The sequence below is a fragment of the Limanda limanda genome, chromosome 8 (assembly GCF_963576545.1).
Source record: "Limanda limanda chromosome 8, fLimLim1.1, whole genome shotgun sequence".
Lineage (NCBI taxonomy): Eukaryota > Metazoa > Chordata > Actinopteri > Pleuronectiformes > Pleuronectidae > Limanda > Limanda limanda.
In genome coordinates this window covers 1,201,180-1,222,648 of record NC_083643.1, presented here as the reverse complement: position 1 = coordinate 1,222,648, position 21,469 = coordinate 1,201,180, and positions in this window count along the sequence as shown.

Genomic DNA, 21,469 nt, shown 5'->3' with positions numbered 1-21,469 from the left:
TGATGTCATCAGTTTTAATAAATCCAACTGGCTCAGGAAGAAGCTACGACGCAGGACTTCTGGAACAATATGTGTAAAGTGACTTGGTGTGAAAAGGCCTTTACTGGGGAAAATGTATATTTAATATTGGTTATTAACTGATTCACCATATTAGACTTTAATATATGTTGCGAGTGCCTTTTGTTGTGTGTTTTGCATTTTGCACTTTGGTCTTCTACACAAGCTCCTCTCGTCAGTGAAGGAACCAGGGGGCGCTGTGTGCCCGAGGCCGAGATCCAGCGTATTAACCGTTAACCCAGTAGCTGAGTGTTCATCTGATTTACTGTGAACAGACGTAGAAACTTTCTCACAGGTTGTGTTTTTACAAAATAAGAGTCTAATGTTATTAAAGTATGTGACTGAGAGAGAACTGGTTTGTCCGCGTCGTGCCTGAATCTCTCTGATCTCTGACCTGTGATTTAACAGACGTGTCACATGACACATGTTGTTTCTAACTGAGCCCATCGTCTTAGTCCAATAATTATTTTAGTCTTTTACACTGATTTGATCAATAAAAACGAGGATATGTTAAGACAGATTTGTGTGAGACACCGTATCTCAAACCACAGCAGTGGATGTTCGTGCTCAGATGTTTGTGTTTGAATGGAAAACAGGTTTATTGTGAAAAGAGTTAAAATCCAAACTCACTTGTTTCAGCACAAAACGTCTCTGGTTTTAATTTCTTCTTCTGATTCGAGCGAGTTGAATAAAATCTGTGTCTCAAAACCACGAAGCATCTGAACTGTGTGTAAATCAAAAGTGATTAAAGATGGATGACGTGAAGACTCCCAGGACTGAAGCAAATCGCCCCCTGGTGGCAGACTGCAGTACAGGTCATACACCCCCACCTCCTCCATGTTAGCAGATGGGACACGGGCTAAACAAAAACAAAAGAAACAAAATCTGAGTAGAAGTTAAATAAATGTTTGTGAAGATGTTTCAGTCGTTTCAGTTCTTATCTACCTGACGTTTGTTCAAGTTTCTGATCAGTTTGGTTTGAATCAGTTATTGATGAAAGAAAACAAGTGTAGACGTGATGATTGAGAGATGAGACTGATACTCTCTCTCTATCCCTCTCTCCCTCTCTCTCTCTCTCTCTCTCTCTCTCTTTCTCTCTCCCTCTGTCTCTCCCCCCCGTCTCTCTCTTTCTCTCTCTTTCTCTCTCTCTCTCTCTCACTCTCTCTCTCTCTAATTATTATTCACAACGATGTATATTAAAGAACTCTATTTTCTATGGTTTTCTTCCTTCATGTGTGAGAGTTCAGTATTTTGTGTTTATACTTAAACAAACCTGTGTTTTTCTTTGAAGCAAATAAAAACTGTTTTTTTAACGTCACAATTCTCCAATAAGCTTTGAGATCAACTTGTTTTATACTGTATGTGAATAAAACACTAAATGAAAACTTACATGTCGAATAAATCCAATGAAAAGATGATCAAGGCTTTGGTCAAGTTTTTGAAATACACAACGGTCAAATGATGCATCACAATGCAGCTGTATTTCTGTAGATCTATAAACCAACACTGTGACTGGACTGTATAAATGTGACCTGACGTGACATGACGGATCAGACCGAGCGCAAGGAAACACGTCTTCATCGTGTTCACATGATGAAGACGTGTTTGACTCCAGAGTTTCTGAGGCTCATTTAAACATCATGATGAATCACATTGTACGGCTCAGTCCCAGGAGACGCTCCCAGTCAGGACTCAGTGTGAAAGATCTGGATTCAGGATCCCACACCGTCCATTAGTAACTAAATACATGATCCTAAGTTTGTTATCTACATCATAACATCACAATAAAACATGAACTGTGAACCAGTTCATCTTCATGGGTATGAACTGGACTTTGAACTGGTTTCAAGAGTGAACTGGTTCCACAGGGAGGAGGAGGAGCCTGAGAACAGGGAGCGGTCAGACTCCATTTTCACCTGGACGAGCAGAAGGAAGGAAAGTGAGCAGGTGAGTGTGAACACAACTTTCTGAAAGTTTTACTGTCTCACTCTCACACCTGCTGTTAACATACGTCTGCTGATCACATGACTCTAAGTTTGTCAGTTCACACCTGGTGACAGACGTCATGTGATCGGATCCCAGAGACAGATTGTTATATTATAATGTGTTCTTTTTGTTCAAATGTTTGATATGTTGTAGTAACTTGTTTGTTGGAACTTCACTGAGAAAATAAAAGTGATTTAAAAAATCAAAATCTCTCTCTCTCTTTCTCTCTTGCTCCGCCTCATGTAAACCTGTAGTTGTTCTACATGTATTTATGTATTGCTGATCTACACTGATGAGATCTAGACCTCATACTTATTACAGTGGGTGGATTAAAGGCCTGAGTGGAGACGCACACATGAAATGGACCTTGCTTGAAAATACCTGGTTTGTGCATCTTATCAGTTCTGCCATGTAACTAATAATTATTATTCACGACGATCCGCCATCCCCCCGCCTCCGCTGACTCGCCTCGCTGTCGGGTCCGTCGGGGCAGGCCGGCAAAGGCGCACGGAGGTGGGGTTCAGAAGAGAAGGAGGCACCGCACGGTTGTGGACTGGGCTCAGAAGAAGTGGAGGAGACAGAAAAAGCGAAGGGGGGGGGGGGAGAGCACTCGCGTGCCAACCCACACACACCCCGGCCTCAGGACACACGCTGGCCCTGGGTCGCAGCGCGAGACCCTAAGCACCTGTGGGGGGGTTTGGGTGCCATGCTCGACCTGAGTCGAATCAGGCTGTACCGGTAATGATCCTTCTGCAGGTTCACCTACGGAAACCTTGTTACGACTTTTACTTCCTCTAGATCAGGGGTGTCCAAACTACGGCCCGCGGGCTAACTGCGGCCCGCCATCCATTTTTAATTGGCTCGCATCAAAAAATGATTAATGATAATAGATACGACCCACGCTTACTGGGAATTCCTCTTTCAGGGGAAATAATTGCAATCCCCAATCCATATCACGAGCGGGGTTCAGCGGGGTTACCCGGAGACAAAGTCCTTCCCAGCTGTGTGCCAGCTAAATGGGCATACGATGGGACCTTTAAGTTTAATACGGCACTCCCTGCCTCAGCAGCCTGTGAAAGACTGTTTAGTGTTGCAGGACTCATCTTCAGGCCAGGAAGAGGATGCAAAGGCTCAAATAACTTTGAGAACCTGCTGCTTTTGCGGCTGAACAAAGCCTATTGGTCGTGTTATTGTAAATACAGGATTGAGTCCAAAGGTCTCAAGGTCTCTTCCAATAACATTCCACTGAAGTTTGACTTTTTGCATTATTACAATACTTATTGGCAACTAGTTATCATGTCTTCTGCTCCATAAAACGCTTGTTAATGCTCAGTAGTACACATATGGTACTTTAATGTATTTTCATTGTAATAAAATGTGATGATTTTCAATAGGCATATATGCAGCTGAAACCGGTATCCTAGAGCATCCCACATTTTATAACAAAACATTTTAATATAACATGATAGTCATAATGGCCTTTAGAAAACTTTTTTTAGGAGGAGGTGGGGTAGTGCACTATAGGCCCCTGAGACGCGGCCTAAGAGTTTGTCGTTAATGGAATTTTTTTTCCCCTTACATTACTTTTACTTTTATACTTTAAGTAGTTTTGAAACCAGTACTTTTACACTTTTACTTAAGTAAAAAGCTTGAGTTGATACTTCAACTTCTACAAAAGTATTTTAAAACCCTAGTATCTAAACTTCTACTTGAGTAATGAATGTGAATACTTTTGACACCTCTGTTCATGTGTATTCATTTATTTATCAAGAGTGAACTGGTTCAACAGGGAGGAGGAGCCTGAGAACAGGGATGAGCAGAAGGAAGGAAAGTGAGCAGGTGAGTCTGAACACAAAACACACGCACACACACACACACACAAAAACACACACAAACACACACACACACACACACACAGAGAGTCATGTGATTTCCAGTAACTGCAGAGAGGGGGAGGAGCCTCCAGTGAAGGTGAAAGTGTTCAGACTGGTTCTAACTTCAAGCAGCAGACGGAGGAGACGTGAAGTCTGAGGCTGGTGAGTGTTCAGCTACATTTATATTATTTATTCATATTATTTCACTGTCAAAGAGTCTCGGTCAGTTTTCTTCTCGTGGACTTTAGAGAGAAGAAGATTCAGGATGAACTTCTGTCAGTCAATCAACAGTTTGACTCAACGCTGTGATTGGCTGAGTCCAATACATTAAACCTACAACTGTCTCAGGTTACCGTGACAACAGGGACACAGTGTAGGAGGGTTGACTCTGTTATATTTGAAGAAACACTGAGTTTACTTCCTGGCTTCATTGTGTGTGTTTGAGCTCACAGTGTTTTTCACTGGATCCCAGAGACAGATGTGAACAGCAGGTCTGGAACAAAGACCCTTCAAAGGACTAATTAACAGAGTTAACTCATAGTTAAACTTTTTATCTTCATCACATCTGTTCATCAAGTGTTTAATAACAGAAATTGTTTTCACAATCATACTGTACAGTCACCTGAGTGTGTTTGTGGATGTTTCTGGGTGTTTGTGGGTGTGTGCGTGTGTGTGTGTGTGTCCTTGCTTGGTATTTTTGGGTGTGTTTCTTGAACAGACTGGTTTGTCCTGATTCCTTTGAGCTCACAGTGTTTTTCCTCTCAGACTGAAGATGAGTGGTTATGAGGAGGAAGAGGACAGAGCAGAGTCTCCTGGGTCCAGCTGTCTGTCTCTGAAGAGTGACTGGTCCAAAGAACTTCTTCCTCCACTCTTCAGTAATGAACCTGGACCCTCACACACAAAGTAAGAGACATGATACAAACATGTGAAGCTCCAAACTGAATCCTCAGAGAATGAACCAGTGAATGATGTGTTCTGAATAAAAACATGTTTGTGTTTGCAGAGGTCAGGACCAGAGACTGAGAGCAGAGTCTCCAGGGTCCAGCTGTCTGTCTCTGAAGAGTGACTGGTCCAAAGAACTTCTTCCTCCTCTCTTCAGTAATGAACCTGGACCCTCACACACAGAGTAAGAGACTGTTTCTACTTTGACCAGCTCTGAAGAGGATCTAGTTTCCTCTAGTGTGGCCCCTGCATTAGGACACAGCTTCATTGAAGTTGGTGACTAAACTCTCAGAATCACTCAAAGAGCTCAGACCTCCACCAAGAACCAACACGCTCCTTATGAAACCACTTTCTAATCCACGGGAGACTCAGTTTGATTTGAATCTGCACCAAATTCCACACACTGGTAAACATCAGTCCTCTGAGACAGTAATCTGTCATTTTTTATAATCCCACTAACGAACCAACCAACACACAAACATACTGGGTGAAAACAAAACCTCCTTGACAGAAGTAATGACAACCTGTGACTGTGACATGTGAGTAAAGGCTCCAGTATGCTTTTGCGTATCCGTATCTGTATCCGTTTCTCCACGGGGGGCGAAGAGTCTTTTTGATTTTTAGCTCTCCGACCACTGTACGTCGAAAAAAATTCACCGCCAAACCCATAGGTGGCGCAATGGAAGACGAGCTCAGAGAAGCCTACCCCATTTGGGAAGAAGAAGTCCACGTGTGTCTGTTTATCTCTATCGGCTTGTCCCCACCACATATCTATGGTCCCCACACTGAACCATGGCAACTAACAGAACTAAATAAAGTGACACCCAGCGGGTCAAAATGCTGATGTTATCGTTTCTTAGCGCAGCGGTTCCCCCGTCTTGTTTCCGAACTGTGTTGCTGATTCCACAGCTTGAAGGAGAGAGCGTTCCATGACGGATAGGGTGGTCTTATCTATCCGTTTTCTAAAATACGTAGAAGTATAAATTGGCCTTTATCAGGAAATGTCTTCACAGGGAGAGGAGGAGGAGTCATGTTTCTGAGGAGGAGCAGTCGTCCTGCTGTGCTTCGTGTCAGGACGTCCTGAAGGATCCAGTCTCCACCAGCTGTGGACACTGGTTCTGCAGACAGTGCATCACCTCATACTGGGACCAGTCTGGTTCTTCAGGAGACTCCTCCTGTCCCCAGTGTGGACAAAGATCCAGAACAGGAGCTGGAGGTCAGACAGCCGGTCAGAGCAGCACTGTACATGTGTCTGCTGATGTCTTCACTTCTGACAACAGCACATGTGGTTTTATTTTGTTCCTTCATACAGCATCAACATTTAACATCGTTAGAAAAGCACAAAGTTAAAAAGCGTTTATTTTCTGTAGTTTTTCTGTATCTGATGAAAACAATCAGCAGATTCTCAGATTCTCTGTCTCTGACATTGTTTCTTGTCTTTCAGCAGATCGTGGTCTGCAGGAGGTTTTAGATGAACATAAGCTCAGTGTGAGGAGGAGATGTGAACATGTGACTGAAGGAAGTGATGAAACAGGAAGTAGAACCCTCCTCAACAGGATCTACACTGAGCTCTACATCACAGAGGGACAGAGTGAACAGGTTAATACTCAACATGAGGTGAGGCAGCTTGAGACGGCTTCCAAGATGAAGATCCTCCACGACACTCCCATCAGGTGCCACGACATCTTTAAAGCCTCCACTGACCAGCAGAGCAGCATCAGAGTCGTTCTGACCAACGGCGTCGCTGGCATTGGAAAAACCTTCTCGGTGCAGAAGTTCACTCTGGACTGGGCAGAGGGTTTAGAGAACCAGGAAGTGGTTCTGCTGACTGTGCTTTCGTTCAGGGAGCTGAACCTGGTGAAGGACCAGCAGCACAGTCTCCTCACGCTGCTCCGTGTTTTCCATCCAGCGTTACAGAAGCTCACGGCAGAGACGCTCGCTGTCTGTAAACCTTTGTTCATCTTTGACGGCCTGGATGAAAGCAGACCTTCTCTGGACTTCAACCACAGGGAGCTTGTGTCTGAGGTCACACAGAGGTCATCAGTCAATGTGCTGCTGACAAACCTCATCCGGGGGAATCTGCTTCCCTCTGCTCTCGTCTGGATAACCTCCAGACCTGCGGCGGCCAATCAGATCCCTCCTGCATGTGTTGACAGGGTCACAGAAGTACGAGGCTTCACTGACGCCCAGAAGGAGGAGTACTTCAGGAGGAGATTCAGTGATGAAGATCTGTGCAGCAGAATCATCTCACACATCAAGACGTCCACGAGCCTCCAGATCATGTGTCAAATCCCAGTCTTCTGCTGGATCAGTGCTACAGTTCTGGAGCACATGTTGACCACAGACCAGAGAGGAGAGCTGCCCAAGACCCTGACTGACCTGTACTCACACTTCCTGCTGGTTCAGACAAAGAGGAAGAACAACAAGTACGGTGAGGGACATGAGACGACTCCACAGCAGCTGACAGAGGCTGACATGGACGTTCTCCTGAAGCTGGGGAGGCTGGCACTTAAACATCCGGAGGAAGGAAATCTCATGTTCTACCAAGAAGACCTGGAGCGGTGTGGTCTTAATGTCACAGAGGCCTCGGTGTACTCAGGAGTTTGTACTGAGATCTTCAGAAGAGAGTGTGTGATCTTCCAGAAATCAGTCTACTGCTTTGTTCATCTGAGCGTTCAGGAGTTTCTGGCTGCAGTCTACATGTTCCACTGTTACACCGAGAGGAACACAGAAGAACTCAAGAACTTCTTGGGAACAAGTGGGGACACAGACAGTACCTTCTCCCTGGATGACCTCCTGAAGAGAACCATGGAGAAATCCCTCACCAGTACAAATGGTCATCTGGACCTGTTTGTCCGCTTCCTTCATGGCCTCAGTCTGGAGTCCAACCAGAGAGTCTTAGGAGGCCTGCTGGGTCGGACAGGGAACAAACCAAAGATCATCCAGAGAGTCTTAGGAGGCCTGCTGGGTCGGACAGGGAACAATCCAAAGATCATCCAGAGAGTCATCAACAACCTGAAGGAGATGCAGAGTGATGACATTTCTCCTGACAGAAGCATCAACATCTTCCACTGTCTGACTGAGATGAACGACCACTCAGTTCATCAGCAGATGAAACAGTTCCTGACATCAGAGAAAAGATCAGAGGAGAAACTCTCTGAGATCCACTGCTCAGCTCTGGCCTACATGCTGCAGATGTCAGAGGAGGTTCTGGATGAGTTGGACCTGGAGACGTTCAACACATCAGACCAGGGTCGACAGAGACTGATCCCAGCTGTGAGGAACTGCAGGAAGGCTCGGTGAGTGTGTGTGTGTGTGTGTGTGTGTGGTGGGGGTGTGTGTGTGTGGGGGGGGTTGTGTGTGTGTCTTTGTGTGTGTGTGACTTGACCTTTGACCTCTGACCTCCTGAATCTAATGAGCTCCTCTGTTAGTCTGAATGAAGCTTGAACCAAATCTGAAAGGATTCTCTTGAGGAGTTTTTAACAAAGAGGGGATTTACCAGGGTGAGGGTCACATGATCACGTTTTGTATGAATGTTGTGTTTTCTGATTTAATTCTCACAGATTTGATATTTTCTTTAATTACAGACTCGTTGGTTGTCTCCACTCAGAGACTCACTGTGAAGTCGTGGCCTCAGCTCTGAAGTCAGACCCCTCACATCTGAGAGAACTGGATCTGAGCCCCAACTACCTGCTGGATTCAGGAGTGAAGCTGCTGTGTTCTGGACTGGAGAGTCCAAACTGTCGACTGGAGACTCTGAGGTCCTTAAATCCTTCTTCACTTTTCAGACTTTCTTTCTTATTGGGTCATTATTTATTTAACTTGTCTCAGTTCTGCTCTGCTCACTGTCCCTCAGTCATCTGTCCCTCACCCAGCCTGTCAGTCACGTCCACCTCATCAACTCCATTCACCTGCACTCACCTGCTCCTGATCACTGAGAAAGTGTCAGTAAATAACATGTGGACTGAGGCCGAGCACTCGTCCTCCTCAGGTTTTCAAAATAAGACACATTCTTATAGAAACACGTTGGACAGTTGATAAGTATAGAAACAAAAAGGAAGTGACATCAGGAGCCATCCCTACTTTAAACAGTGTTTAATTACACAAACCTGCTCAGTGACCAACACACAGAGAAGAAGCTGATGAATGAAACAATGGTCCAACATGTCTGATCTGATATTTATCTTCAGGTCACAGACTGGACTGAGGTCAGCAGCATGTTGAGAGTCTGTGTTGACATGATGACGATCCACAACAACAGGAGGACACATTCTAATATTCATATTTCTTTATCCAGGTTGGAGAACTGCGGACTGACAGAGATCAGCTGTTCTTCTCTGGCTTCAGCTCTGAGGTCAGACCCCTCTCATCTGAGAGAACTGGATCTGAGTAGCAACGACCTGAAGGACTCAGCAGTGAAGGAGCTGTGTGGTTTTCTACAGAGTCCAACCTGTCAACTGGAGACTCTGAGGTCAGAGGTCATGTTATTATTAGGTTCAGTGTGTAGAATGTAGTGACATCTAGTGGTGAAGTGTCATGTTGCAGCTGGACACACCTCAGCCCCCCCCCCCCCCCCCTCCAAACATGAAGGAGAACCTGTGGTAGCTTCAGTTGTCATAGAAACTCATAAGGTTTAGTTTGTCAAGTCTGGGCTACTGTAAAAAACATGGCTGCCTCAATAGAGAGGACCTGCTTCTGATGTAAACATAAAGTATATAAATATACATTATTTAAATATATAGTATTTAAATATAAAGTATTTAATTCTAAAATACTTACATATAAAGCATGTAAATATAAAGTATATAAATCTCAATGTCTCATTCTGAAGTAAAGAAAACAACAATTGGTACAATTCAGATGAAACTAGTGAAAACATCTCTAGGATTCTTTTCTCTTCAGTTTATAACAATGGATCCTTTCACCTGAATCTTCCACTGGAGCTTTAAGGTCAAAGGTTAGAACATGTGTTCCTAACAGTGAACACTGATCCTGAGCTGAGAGATGTTTGTAGAATGAGCGCTGAGGACCGAGTCAGGCTCAATGTGACTGAAGTTTTACTGACAGAGAAACAATCCAATGCTGGACAATGTGTCCATGTCATGTTTCTGTGGAAGCTAACCAGGACTTGTCCCGGTGGACCTGTGGACTGACCACATGACAGCGTGCTGCGTTGGTGTTCTGGGACTGGGCTCAGGGTCCAGAGTCCAAGTTCATTATATTTGATGTCTTTTATTTGTAGGACCAAGTTCTTCAGCCCTGTTTCTTCCACTTTGGGTTCATTTCCAACATGAAACCCTTCCTCTGGTTTCAGGACTTACACGGGGTCGTCCATGTCTTTATCTTTTCACCACTAGATCTCTGTCCCGCCCTGTACACACGTGTTCCTCAGGCTCCCTGCACCACTTTCAACTGGTCCAACTGCTGCTCAGATCATCGCCACTTCAAGAAAACATGATCATAGAACTGCTCCTTTCACACATCAACTGTGGAACATGTTCTGACAAGTGGGTCGGACATTTTCTGGAGCTGAAGCAGCAGCAGGAGATTGTCCGGGTCCGACTCGTTCACAGCAACAGGAACATGTGGGAACATTCAGACAAGGGTGGAGCCAAAACACATATCTCCATGATAACCATGGTTACGTTAAGTTATGTTAAGTTACAGGTTCACTGTGAAGGAGTTAGCGACGTCTCCATGTGAACGTAGTCCACTTGTTCACGTGTACGAGTCCTGAACATGTCCAGCAGGATATTTAGAGACATCTAGTGGTGAAGTTACATATTACAAAATACTGAGCCCCGAGGACACGAGGAATTTCAAGGTGTTTTTATTCATGAACTCTGTAAAATAGTGTCTGGACAATTTCTGTAGTTTGACTTTCACATATGAAGAACGTGTGGAGCAGCAGGAGGCAGAGCCTGTAGAGCAGCAGGAGGCGGAGCCTGTAGAGCAGCAGGAGGCGGGACATGACGTATAAATCCTGCTGTGGAAAGATCAGTGTAGTTGTTTACAGCTCATCCACACCGGTGTCGGCCTCATCACCAGAAGATCTGGAATCTCCTCGTGTTTCCAAGTTGACGTCTTCGTCTTCTACGTGTACGGTCCTCTTCTTCATCCTGAGATATTTGTGTTCTTCCAGTTTCATGTCCACTCGCTCTCTGTAAATCCTCTGGATATTCACCTGTTCTATTCTCACATGGACTCACTCAGAAACTTTATTAGGAGGCTGCAGGAAAAGTTCCAGAAAATGTCCAGAACAACTTGACTCAGACTTCAGGTCTGAAATTCAGAGACAGTGATGTTTAGTCAAAGTCCTTTATTTTCACACAAGTACTCAATTTAAATTACAGTTAAGTTTTATTCTTTATCCAGGTTGGATGGCTGCATTCTGCCAGAGATCAGCTGTTCTTCTCTGGCTTCAGCTCTGAGGTCAAACCCCTCTCATCTGAGAGAACTGGATCTTAGCTACAACTACCTGCAGGACTCAGGAGTGAAGGAGCTGTGTGGTTTTCTACAGAGTCCAACCTGTCGACTGGAGACTCTGAGGTCAGTTCACTGACTGACTTTTGTAGATCTCATATCTATAAAGCAGCATTTATTCACAATGTATCTCATTTAATTCTAATTTAACATAATTCCTCTTCATACATAACTTGAATCCATTCATTAATTAATCTGTGACATTTAAATATTCATCTACTTGTTAAAACACTGAGTTTAGTTTTGGATTTCCTAAACTGATCTGCAGGACAGAGACCGGGTCCAAATAATCTATTTGTACTGAATCAGGACTCGTTTTTAGTCCAACATGTCTGATTTCATATTTATCTTCCATGTTATGAGTCTGTGTTGACATGAATATGTGTCTGTTATTTTCACATATGAACTCAGTTTAATTCACAGTTAAGTTTTATTCTTTATCCAGGTTGAATCACTGCAGTCTGTCAGAGATCAGCTGTTCTTCTCTGGCTTCAGCTCTGAGGTCAAACCCCTCTCATCTGAGAGAACTGGATCTGAGTTTCAACGACCTGCAGGACTCAGGAGTGAAGGAGCTGCTTGATCTACAGCAGAGTTCAACCTGCCGACTGGAGACTCTGAGGTCAGTAGATGGTTGGAGTCAGTCCACGCTGCTTTCATCAGCATTTTACTAAACACAGTCAGTATCACAGATCCAGGGTCTGTGCTACCAAGCAGGATTTGTGGTTATCAGGTTAACTTCAGGTTTAGTTTTTTCAGTCCTACGAAGCTCGTCCACTTCTTAACGAGGTAAATCACCATGGTAACTTCTGACAAACGGCTAACCTGCTCCATGTTAAGTTGGAGATCAACCCGTATAGAAGCTCCGCCCACTGACCACAGTGACTCTCCACTGTTGTGTGGTGCACACTCTCCTTAAAGGGACGGATAAGGGAAGTTTAAATCAACGTCTGGTTGGTTCAGTTGATCTCTAACTCACCCAGAACATCTCAATGTCTCCAGACTCATCCTGTCCCCAAAACACCAGATGACCTCAGTCAGCTTCCTGGAGCCAGGTCCATGTGTGTGTCCTCAGAGACAGTGAGACAGTGTGTGTCCTCAGAGTCAGTGAAACAGTGTGTGTCCTCAGAGACATTGAGTTAGTGTGTGTCCTCAGCAGTGTTGGGAGTAACGCGTTACTGTAATTCCACTACTTTTAGCGTTAACAAGCATGTAACGAAGTATTTTTTTAAATCAAGTAATGCAGTTACAATTACTGAAATTTAAATGAGTTTGTTACTCGCGTTACTCTCTTTTGTTAAAACTGAACACTTGCAGACAAGAAGACAAGTGAAGCAGATCCCCCGAAAGATGGTCGAGACTCAAACTGATGAGCCGTCCTTGTAACACCGTACACCAACTATATAACAATACAACATATATAATTTTTGTATACAACAATACAACTTTGAACAACTTAGAAACACCTAAAAATAACCGTGGACAGCGTAAGAAATTGAGCTTCTTCGGAGGGTCGCTAAAAACAAACCTTATCCTAGGCCGTCGTCATCACAGGATGTCCGTGACTCTACCGGAACCGTTTCAAAATAAAATAACGTAACATTTTCACAATAAAATAACAGAAAGTACTTTAAGTGTTACTTTCCCTAGCAACCAATTACTTTTGATATACAGTAACTGGTGAAGTAATTCAATTACTTTTAAAAGAAGTAACGAGTAACTGTAACTAAGCACTAATTTTCACTAACTTGCCCAACACAGTCAGTGTGTGTCCTCAGAGACAGTGAGACAGTGTGTGTCTTCTTCTCTTCCACTCGTCTTGTTAGTAAACAACAGATTCAGATCTCGTGGCCTCGAGTTATTTGTCTCGTTCACACGCTTTATGTCGTGGTCACGTAATATATTTCTACCAGATGCCACCAGGGGGCGCTGTAACTTACACAAGCTGGACCACAGCTGACAGCCTCACACGAGGGACAGAGACGGTGTGGTCTTCATCTGATCTGAGACAGTTTGTTTTCTCACTTCATCAGTGAAGAACTGATCTGGTGGATCTTTGTCACAGCTCTGAGATCAGTGGGACTGAAGCCTCTCCTCATCACCATGGTAACCAGGAGCTCTTTCTACAGAGCAGAACCTCTGCTGAGGTCCATCTGTCTCATCTGGTCCCAGTTTGTCAGAAGCAGATGTTCATCAACACACAGTGAAACATGTCTTCACCTGTAACAGCAGTAAATCCACCTCTCAGGTGTCCACTCTGCACTTTGACATGCAGAGGACACACACTGAGCTCTTAGCGTGTTCATTCCAACACGTGAACATGAAGCAGAGAGGAAGCTGCTCCACCTCTGAACAGGACTGAAGTCCCTGCTGCTCTTTCTACTGGATGAGCTGCATCACTGACTCACAGCTGATGAAGTGAGTCTCTGTGACACTGATGTCTTCTTCTCTCAACAGGTGGTGGGACTGGAGATCTGAGTGAAGGTGAGTGTGAAGAGGACAGTGTGTGTGGACGGAGGCTGAGCTGTGTCCTGAGGATCCAGAGGCTGAAGCAGCAGCAGCTTGTGTGTAGTCTCCAATCTACACAACCCCTAATCTGCATGTGTTTGTGAGATGAAGCCGGAGCACCTGGAGAAAACACGTGGAGAACATGCAGACTCCACACAGGAAGACCCATCTGAACCGGATTCAAACCAGCAACCTTCCTGCCCCGATTGTGTTTATTCACATGAAGAATGTGTTTATTAAAATGACACAACACAAGCAGAATATATAAACCCTCTATAAAGAGTCACATACAGTGTGTTTAAGTTTGTCTTTATTATTGTCCACCTTTGTCCCTCAGTCTGTCTCCATGTGTGTAGAACCACATTCTGTGTAGATGTTTGTTTATGATCTTAAAGTTCCTGGATTCACGTCACAAATTGATTTAGTTCAACACAAAGTTCAACACGATCAAATCACTTTGAGTTTAAAATCAGAGTTTTGTCTTTGACACAAAAGATCAAAACTCTGGACTTAAAAATGGGACGTTTTCATTTCTGCATCAGGTGCAGAGCGGTGGTGGCTTTTCTACTTTTGACCCACAGGTGGCGCTGCAGCATAACAGCAGCACATCCCAGTCAAAGCCTTTATATTCAGTCTATGAGTCAAACACATGGATCATTTCCTCTGTGACAAACCAGATGTAACGAGAAGAAAAACATCTCAGAGAGAAAAGTTCTGTTTCTACTTGTCTCTGCTTTAATGCTCAATAAACATCCTTCCACCGACTTCACTGGAATCATGACTCAGCGTTTCTTTCCTCTTCAAACAAACAGGTGGAAACATCTCGTCCTTGGTGCAGGTAAAAGAACAAAATCACCAGTTTGACAGAATGGAAACAAGCAGAAGAAAAGTGAATGAGACATTTACAGTATGAAGAAGAGTCGATGAAGAGCAGAGCATCTTTAAGTCTCTGAGGAAACTGTTTCATAAACATTTTACCATATTTAATAGAAAACTGACCCGAGGACGTTTCATACAAACCCTAACTCACTTATAAGGAAAAGTTTGTGCTCATAATGAAATTCTACATCTGATCAATATGTCTCAATATAAACAGCCTGACAGCAGATCAATACATTTATTTTGGATTATTTATCAGTTGATTTAATTCATTCACCATCACATCCAGTTGATGCACATTCCTCAACCTCTGCTCGGGTTTCAGGGTCCAGAGGATTTGTGGGAAAAGTCGCTGAAGTTCAGATGAAGATGATAAATATGTTTAGTAGAAGCAGCTTGAGATGAGATTGGTGAAAGATCTTCGGTCCAGAAGGAGAAGATCTCCAGACAGAACCACTTCTCCTCCCGGGGTTTATTCTCATTATATGAAGTTTCTCTTCAACGTGGAACAAATCTGAATCCTCCTGTTGTTCCTGCTCTCTGACTCAACGTGGGAGGATTTGTCTTCACTTTGTGCTGCGTGACTTCAAATGGAATATTAAAATAAAATGTCCCTTTCATTGAATATATAGAACAGAACTCCATGTGTTTATCTGTTCATTGTTTCTACCTGAAGTTCTTTGCTCTGTTTTCTGCTCACGGATCATTAAACTCTTCTCTTCAGTCCGGTTCTGGCTGGTTTGGGAACAGGTTGGATTTTATCTGGTGCTCAAGCAGTTAATGGAGCTCACTGATTGGATCTCCCTGAGGGCGACCACACGGCGTTCTGCTTTATTGTTCTACAGAAGAAACATCTTTAAAATACTTCACTGTGGAAACTGTTGAACTTAAAATGCAAAGTGAGAAAGAAAGAAAGAAAAACGATATGTTCTCTGGACTGGATGAGAAGAGAGAACAACTTTAAATACAATGGAAATAACAATTAACATGGAGAAGACCTCAGCATCTGTCAATCATAAAGTGGAACCTTGAATTATCACCTCCAGCCAAGAGCTTCTGTTTTTCATCTGTTTGTGATGTGAACAGTTTGCAGAACATTTCCAGGTTCATGGATCTGATCTCAACACACGTATGAGGATTATTATGTTATATCTTCTGCTTATAGTTAAGAATCATTTTGAGATTTGTGACAAACATATATATATGATATATATCATCATCTCTTTTTCTCTTTCGGACTCTTCCTCCACCTCCGTCTTTCTCTCAGGAATCTTTAAGAGCAGCTGCCACATGGACGTGCGCTGGTTTCCCTTCGACGTGCAGCGCTGCGACCTGAAGTTCTGCTGGTGGACGTACGGCGGCTGGTCTCTGGATCTGCAGAGGATCCAGGCCGACGTCACCGGATACTTCTGGTGTGGGACCTCGTGGGTAAGAGTCATCGTGCTGCTCTTCAAACAGGACACGTTTTCACTTTAGTTACACTGAAGGAATTTAAGGTTTCAAACATCCTGAGTGAAGACGTTAGAAATATGAGGTAAAGTTCACTACGAGGCCAAAAACACGTGAGAAGGTGGAGATCACAGTCGAAGGTGATGAGCGTCTGCAGCCTCCTCTCCTCTGAGGAGCTGCTCAGGATGTTGAAGCTCCTGCAGACCTTCACCCTCTGACCTCTGCTGTGAAGCTTCCTGAGGCTGAGGTCAGTGGTTGAGGTCAGTGGCAGAGGTCAGTGGTTGAGGTCAGTGGCTGAGGTCAGTGGCTGAGGTCAGGCGCCAGAGGTCAGTGGCTGAGGTCAGTGGCTGAGGTCAGTGGCTGAGGTCAGTGGCTGAGGTCAGTGGCTCCTGTGGAAGACGTTTGGTTTTATCAAATTCGTCTTGTTTAAAATCACAAAAACAATCATTTGACCTCATTTGTTGAATTTCAATCTAGTGAATTTAGTAAATATCCTTTTCTATTAGCAGCCGTTGATATGAATCATTTTAAACTTAACAATAATTGTTCTTTAGTGGATTCCTTGATAAACTCGACATGTTAGCTCAGAGATACACAGAAGAATAAAGATGATGATGATGATGATGATGATGATGATGATGATGATGATGATGATGATGATGATGATGATGATGATGATGATGATGATGATGATGATGATGATGATGATGATGATGATGATGATGATGATGATGATGATGATGATGATGATGATGATGATGATGATAATGATGATGATGATGATGATCGTGGTGACAGTGACCAGACGTGTGTTTTTCTATTTGTTCTGAACATTGTCAGTTGGAATTGAAGGAGATGAAAGGATCAGATTCTGTTTCCTCTCACTTCAGGAACGAGGAGAACTTCTGTGACTCAGTCGATCCTGAATCTCACAGAAGCAAAGTTTCAGAGTCGATGTGTAAACGGGATTATAACAATGTGACTTTGTGTTTATTTTTAAATTTGAGATTATTTTGGAAGACAAATCTGGATTAAACTCAATTTTCATGTTGTAGTTGTGCCCCCTACAGGCCACACTACTCATTACACCCCATTATGACAGTTGTTCTAAATTTGCATAAATTGAGCAAAATGTACTAAAGTAAAAGTACCATATTAACTTTGCAACTTCAAAGTAACTAAGTACTTGCTTGTAAATATCCATGACAGGATGACGCTGCCCCCTGGTGGTCAGCTGCAGCAGCGCAGACATCTGTGTGTCTGTGTGTGTGTGTTGTCTCCAGGTGAACCTGCTGGTTCCCGTGTGTTACCTGATGTTCTGGGCGCTGCTGCTGGGATTCAGTCTTTACTCGGAGCCGGTGGTTTGTGGCGTCGGCCTCGTCATCATGCTCACCGGCGTGCCCGTCTACTTCCTGGGCGTTCATTGGAAAGAAAAACCAAAGTGTATCTACAACTTCATCGGTGAGTTTCTCAAACACTCGTTGATTTAAAGGTTTGTGAAAACCCACCAAACATCTGTCTGGGGTCTGGCTGCTGTGCTGGTCATTAACCCCCCCTCCTCCATGTTAGCAGATGGGACTTGAACCAAACAAAGAAATCAAAGAAGACCTTCAATAAATGGTTTCGTGAAGTGAATTCAGTTTCTAAGCGGCACCGTGTCGTGGGCGGGACGTTTTACAGATAAGCCTCAAACATTGTTAACTACAGAACTGCCTTTTACGGCTAGGTACTGATACAACATATCATTAGAAAGCTAAGATTCTTCCAGTTCAACAGATGGTTCAAGATCCGATCACCACAGCCGGTACAATTAATGTCTCAGTCAAGACACTAACACAAAAAAAACAATCACAAAGTCAACGTCACTCACCTAAGAAGCATCATATTAATCCACAGATCGATAACAGTCTTGGTACAAAGGTCCAGACGATCCAATCCAGTAACATAATCAGTCCAAAACACACTATTACATCAAAGAATAGCCACAGTCAGCTGTTGCGTAATCTCAGCTCAGCCAGCATCAAGATGTAAACAACATGAAAGATGTTTATTTGTATAAATTTTAAACCATATGACCGGTTTTGCCTCCTTTATATAAAAGTATGATTTTGAGTGTAAAAGTAGCCTTTTTAGCCTAGTTGGTTACCATAGTTCCAAATGGCCTTTGTGGAAAACGCCTAGACATGCCCTTAGGAAAAAATCTGTGAAATATTCATTTTCTGTGGTATTGTTATCAAATTTGAACCACGGCTAGTCAAGGCTTCATGCTCGGGTCCCAGTGTGTTTCCCAGCTCATAAGTCTCAGCTGGAGTCATCTGCAGGCATCTGTTTAACAAAAAATATTCAGGCGGAAATAAAAACCTTCTACTTCACTTTGTTCCAACTGCTATCACTCAATGTCAGTAGCACTTAGACTGATTCTGACTGTTGGGGGGGGGGGAGTTCAGAATGTTACCTTTCAAAAGAGACCAAGATCATGCATGTACTCCAAATGGTTCAAGAACAGTTTTCAATTTACTTTCGGTACTCCTCAGATTACCGCATTATATATTATCGCATTTTAGGCGAATCTCACCCGCTGCTTAACAGGCTACAGACCGGTCCAGTCTCAGTCTGGATTCTCTGAGTCTCCCTCACCGTATCTGATCAGTAACTTGAGACTTGTCTCTTCCTGCAGAGAGGGCGACGTACGTGGGCCAGCGGTTGTGCTTCGTGGTCTTTCCTCAGATCGACCCCATCGAGGACGCCGACCCCTCGGAACAGACTGACCGCTCGTCAGGCAGGAGGAGTTTGTCTTAAAACTCTTTTCTGAATATATGAAGATGTTTCCAGTCCAGACACCTGCTCCTGCTCCGGGATCTGCCGGTTTGACCTTTCACCTTCTGAGACTCTTTATTCCCTCCAGTCGAGCAGAACCTCGTACGCTCGGGCCGCCTGCACCTTTTATTTCTTTTCCTTTTTTTTTACTAAGTCGACAAACACAAAAATCTAATGCCGACAGAGCGACACTGTGAAAATGACTTTTGTTCCCATGTTGGAGGCATTTGTTCCTTCTTGTGTAACACGACTGGACGGCGTGCGGCTGCTTCCTCTGAATGTTGCTGGCGTAGTATTGTGTCTTTAGACCTTTTCACACCAGGTCCACACAGATCCAGAGTCAGGAATCTGAATACGTATCTGAATAATGTTTCTAAACCGTGAGAAGGTTGATCTACAATTCCTCTTCTGTGATTCTGACTGAGGAACTACAGGGAAATGATCTTTTTCAGGATAATGTTTCTAAATGTTTCATCATTTTATTTTCATTTATATCTGCTTTCGAACTGACATGTTCCTGAAATGTTCTGGAGGAACAGACACGTCTGAGTCAGTGTCTCTGGATGTTCTGGATCTTCTCCTGCAGCTTAGTGGTAAAATGTGTGTAACATGTCAGAGTCCATGTGAGGAACCAGCAGGACAATGTGTGGAAGCTTCCCAGAGAGCGAGTGGACGTGTGGACGAGGTTTCTAACACGTGACGTGAAACTGGAAGAACACAAAGATCTCAGGATGAAGAAGAGGAGCCGGACACGTAGAAGACGAAGACGTCCACTTGGAAACACGAGGAGATTCCAGATCTTCTGGTGATGAGGCCGACGCCGTGTGGAGGAGCTGGAAACAACAACACTGATCTTTCCACAGCAGAGTTTATACGTCATGTCCCGCCTCCTGCTTCTCTACAGGCTCCGCCCCTGCTGCCCTACAGGCTCCGCCCCTCGCCTGGATGTTCCCACATGTTCCTGTTTGAATGAGTCGGACCCGACAACCTGCTGCTGCTTCACAAACACTCACTACAGAGAAAGTCCAGACAACATTTACACAGTGCTGGTTTGAAACAGTCACATGTGATTATTCATATTTTCACACACCTAGTTGTTGTGTGTTGATAAACGACACAACTTCCTTTACACTTGTGTCCAATGTGTCCCAGTGTGTCTCTGAACACTGTCCCGATGTGGTTCCATCACATTCCGCCCTCAGTGCGTCTCAGGTGCATCTACAGTCTGATCAAGTTTTAATGCAGCTGTGAACTTCTGCTGAGTTTTGCTGCAGTTTGAATTACTCATAACGATTTTCCTCCAAAAGGAAAGTGTGCAAAGTTAATTCTGTATTTTGAATTCAAGTCTTTAACAGACCTGGAGTCAGTGTAAAGATCTGAGAACTGCAGTGATATCATTTACTGAAGAAAATCCTGACGCATCCAATTGCTGATTTAAAAAGTATTTTCATCGTCTTATCTCCTAGAACCTGGTTCAATAATCCAAAACCAGGATATGAATCTATGGAGGAATGAACCGTCCTCAGAATCTAAAGTATCTGTCCGATCCTGTGCGTCATGTGACTCCTGGGGATGATGTCATCAGTTTTAATAAATCCAACTGGCTCAGGAAGAAGCTACGACGCAGGACTTCTGGAACAATATGTGTAAAGTGACTTGGTGTGAAAAGGCCTTTACTGGGGAAAATGTATATTTAATATTGTTTATTAACTGATTCACCATATTAGACTTTAATATATGTTGCGAGTGCCTTTTGTTGTGTGTTTTGCATTTTGCACTTTGGTCTTCTACACAAGTCCCTCTTGTCAGTGAAGGAGCCAGGGGGCGCTGTGTGCCCGAGGCCGAGATCCAGCTTCTTAACCGTTAACCCAGTAGCTGAGTGTTCATCTGATTTACTGTGAACAGACGTAGAAACTTTCTCACAGGTTGTGTTTTTACAAAATAAGAGTCTAATGTTATTAAAGTTTGTGACTGAGAGAGAACTGGTTCGTCCGCGTCGTGCCTGAATCTCTCTGATCTCTGACCTGTGATGTAACAGACGTGTCACATGACACATGTTGTTTCTAACTGAGCCCATCGTCTTAGTCCAATAATTATTTTAGTCTTTTACACTGATTTGATAAATAAAAACGAGGATATGTTAAGACAGATTTGTGTGAGACACGTATTTCAAACCACAGCAGTGGATGTTCGTGCTCAGATTTTTGTGTTTGAATGGAAAACAGGTTTATTGTTCTCTCTCTCCCCCCCCTCCTCTCTCTCTCTCTCTCTCTCTCTCTCTCTCTCTCTCTCTCTCTCTCTGCCTCATGTAAACCTGTAGTTGTTCTACATGTATTTATGTATCTCGATCTACACTGATGAGATCTAGACCTCATACTTATTACAGTGGGTGGATTAGAGGCCTGAGTGGAGACACACACATGAAATGGACCTTGCTTGTAAATACCTGGTTTGTGCATCTTATCAGTTCTGCCATG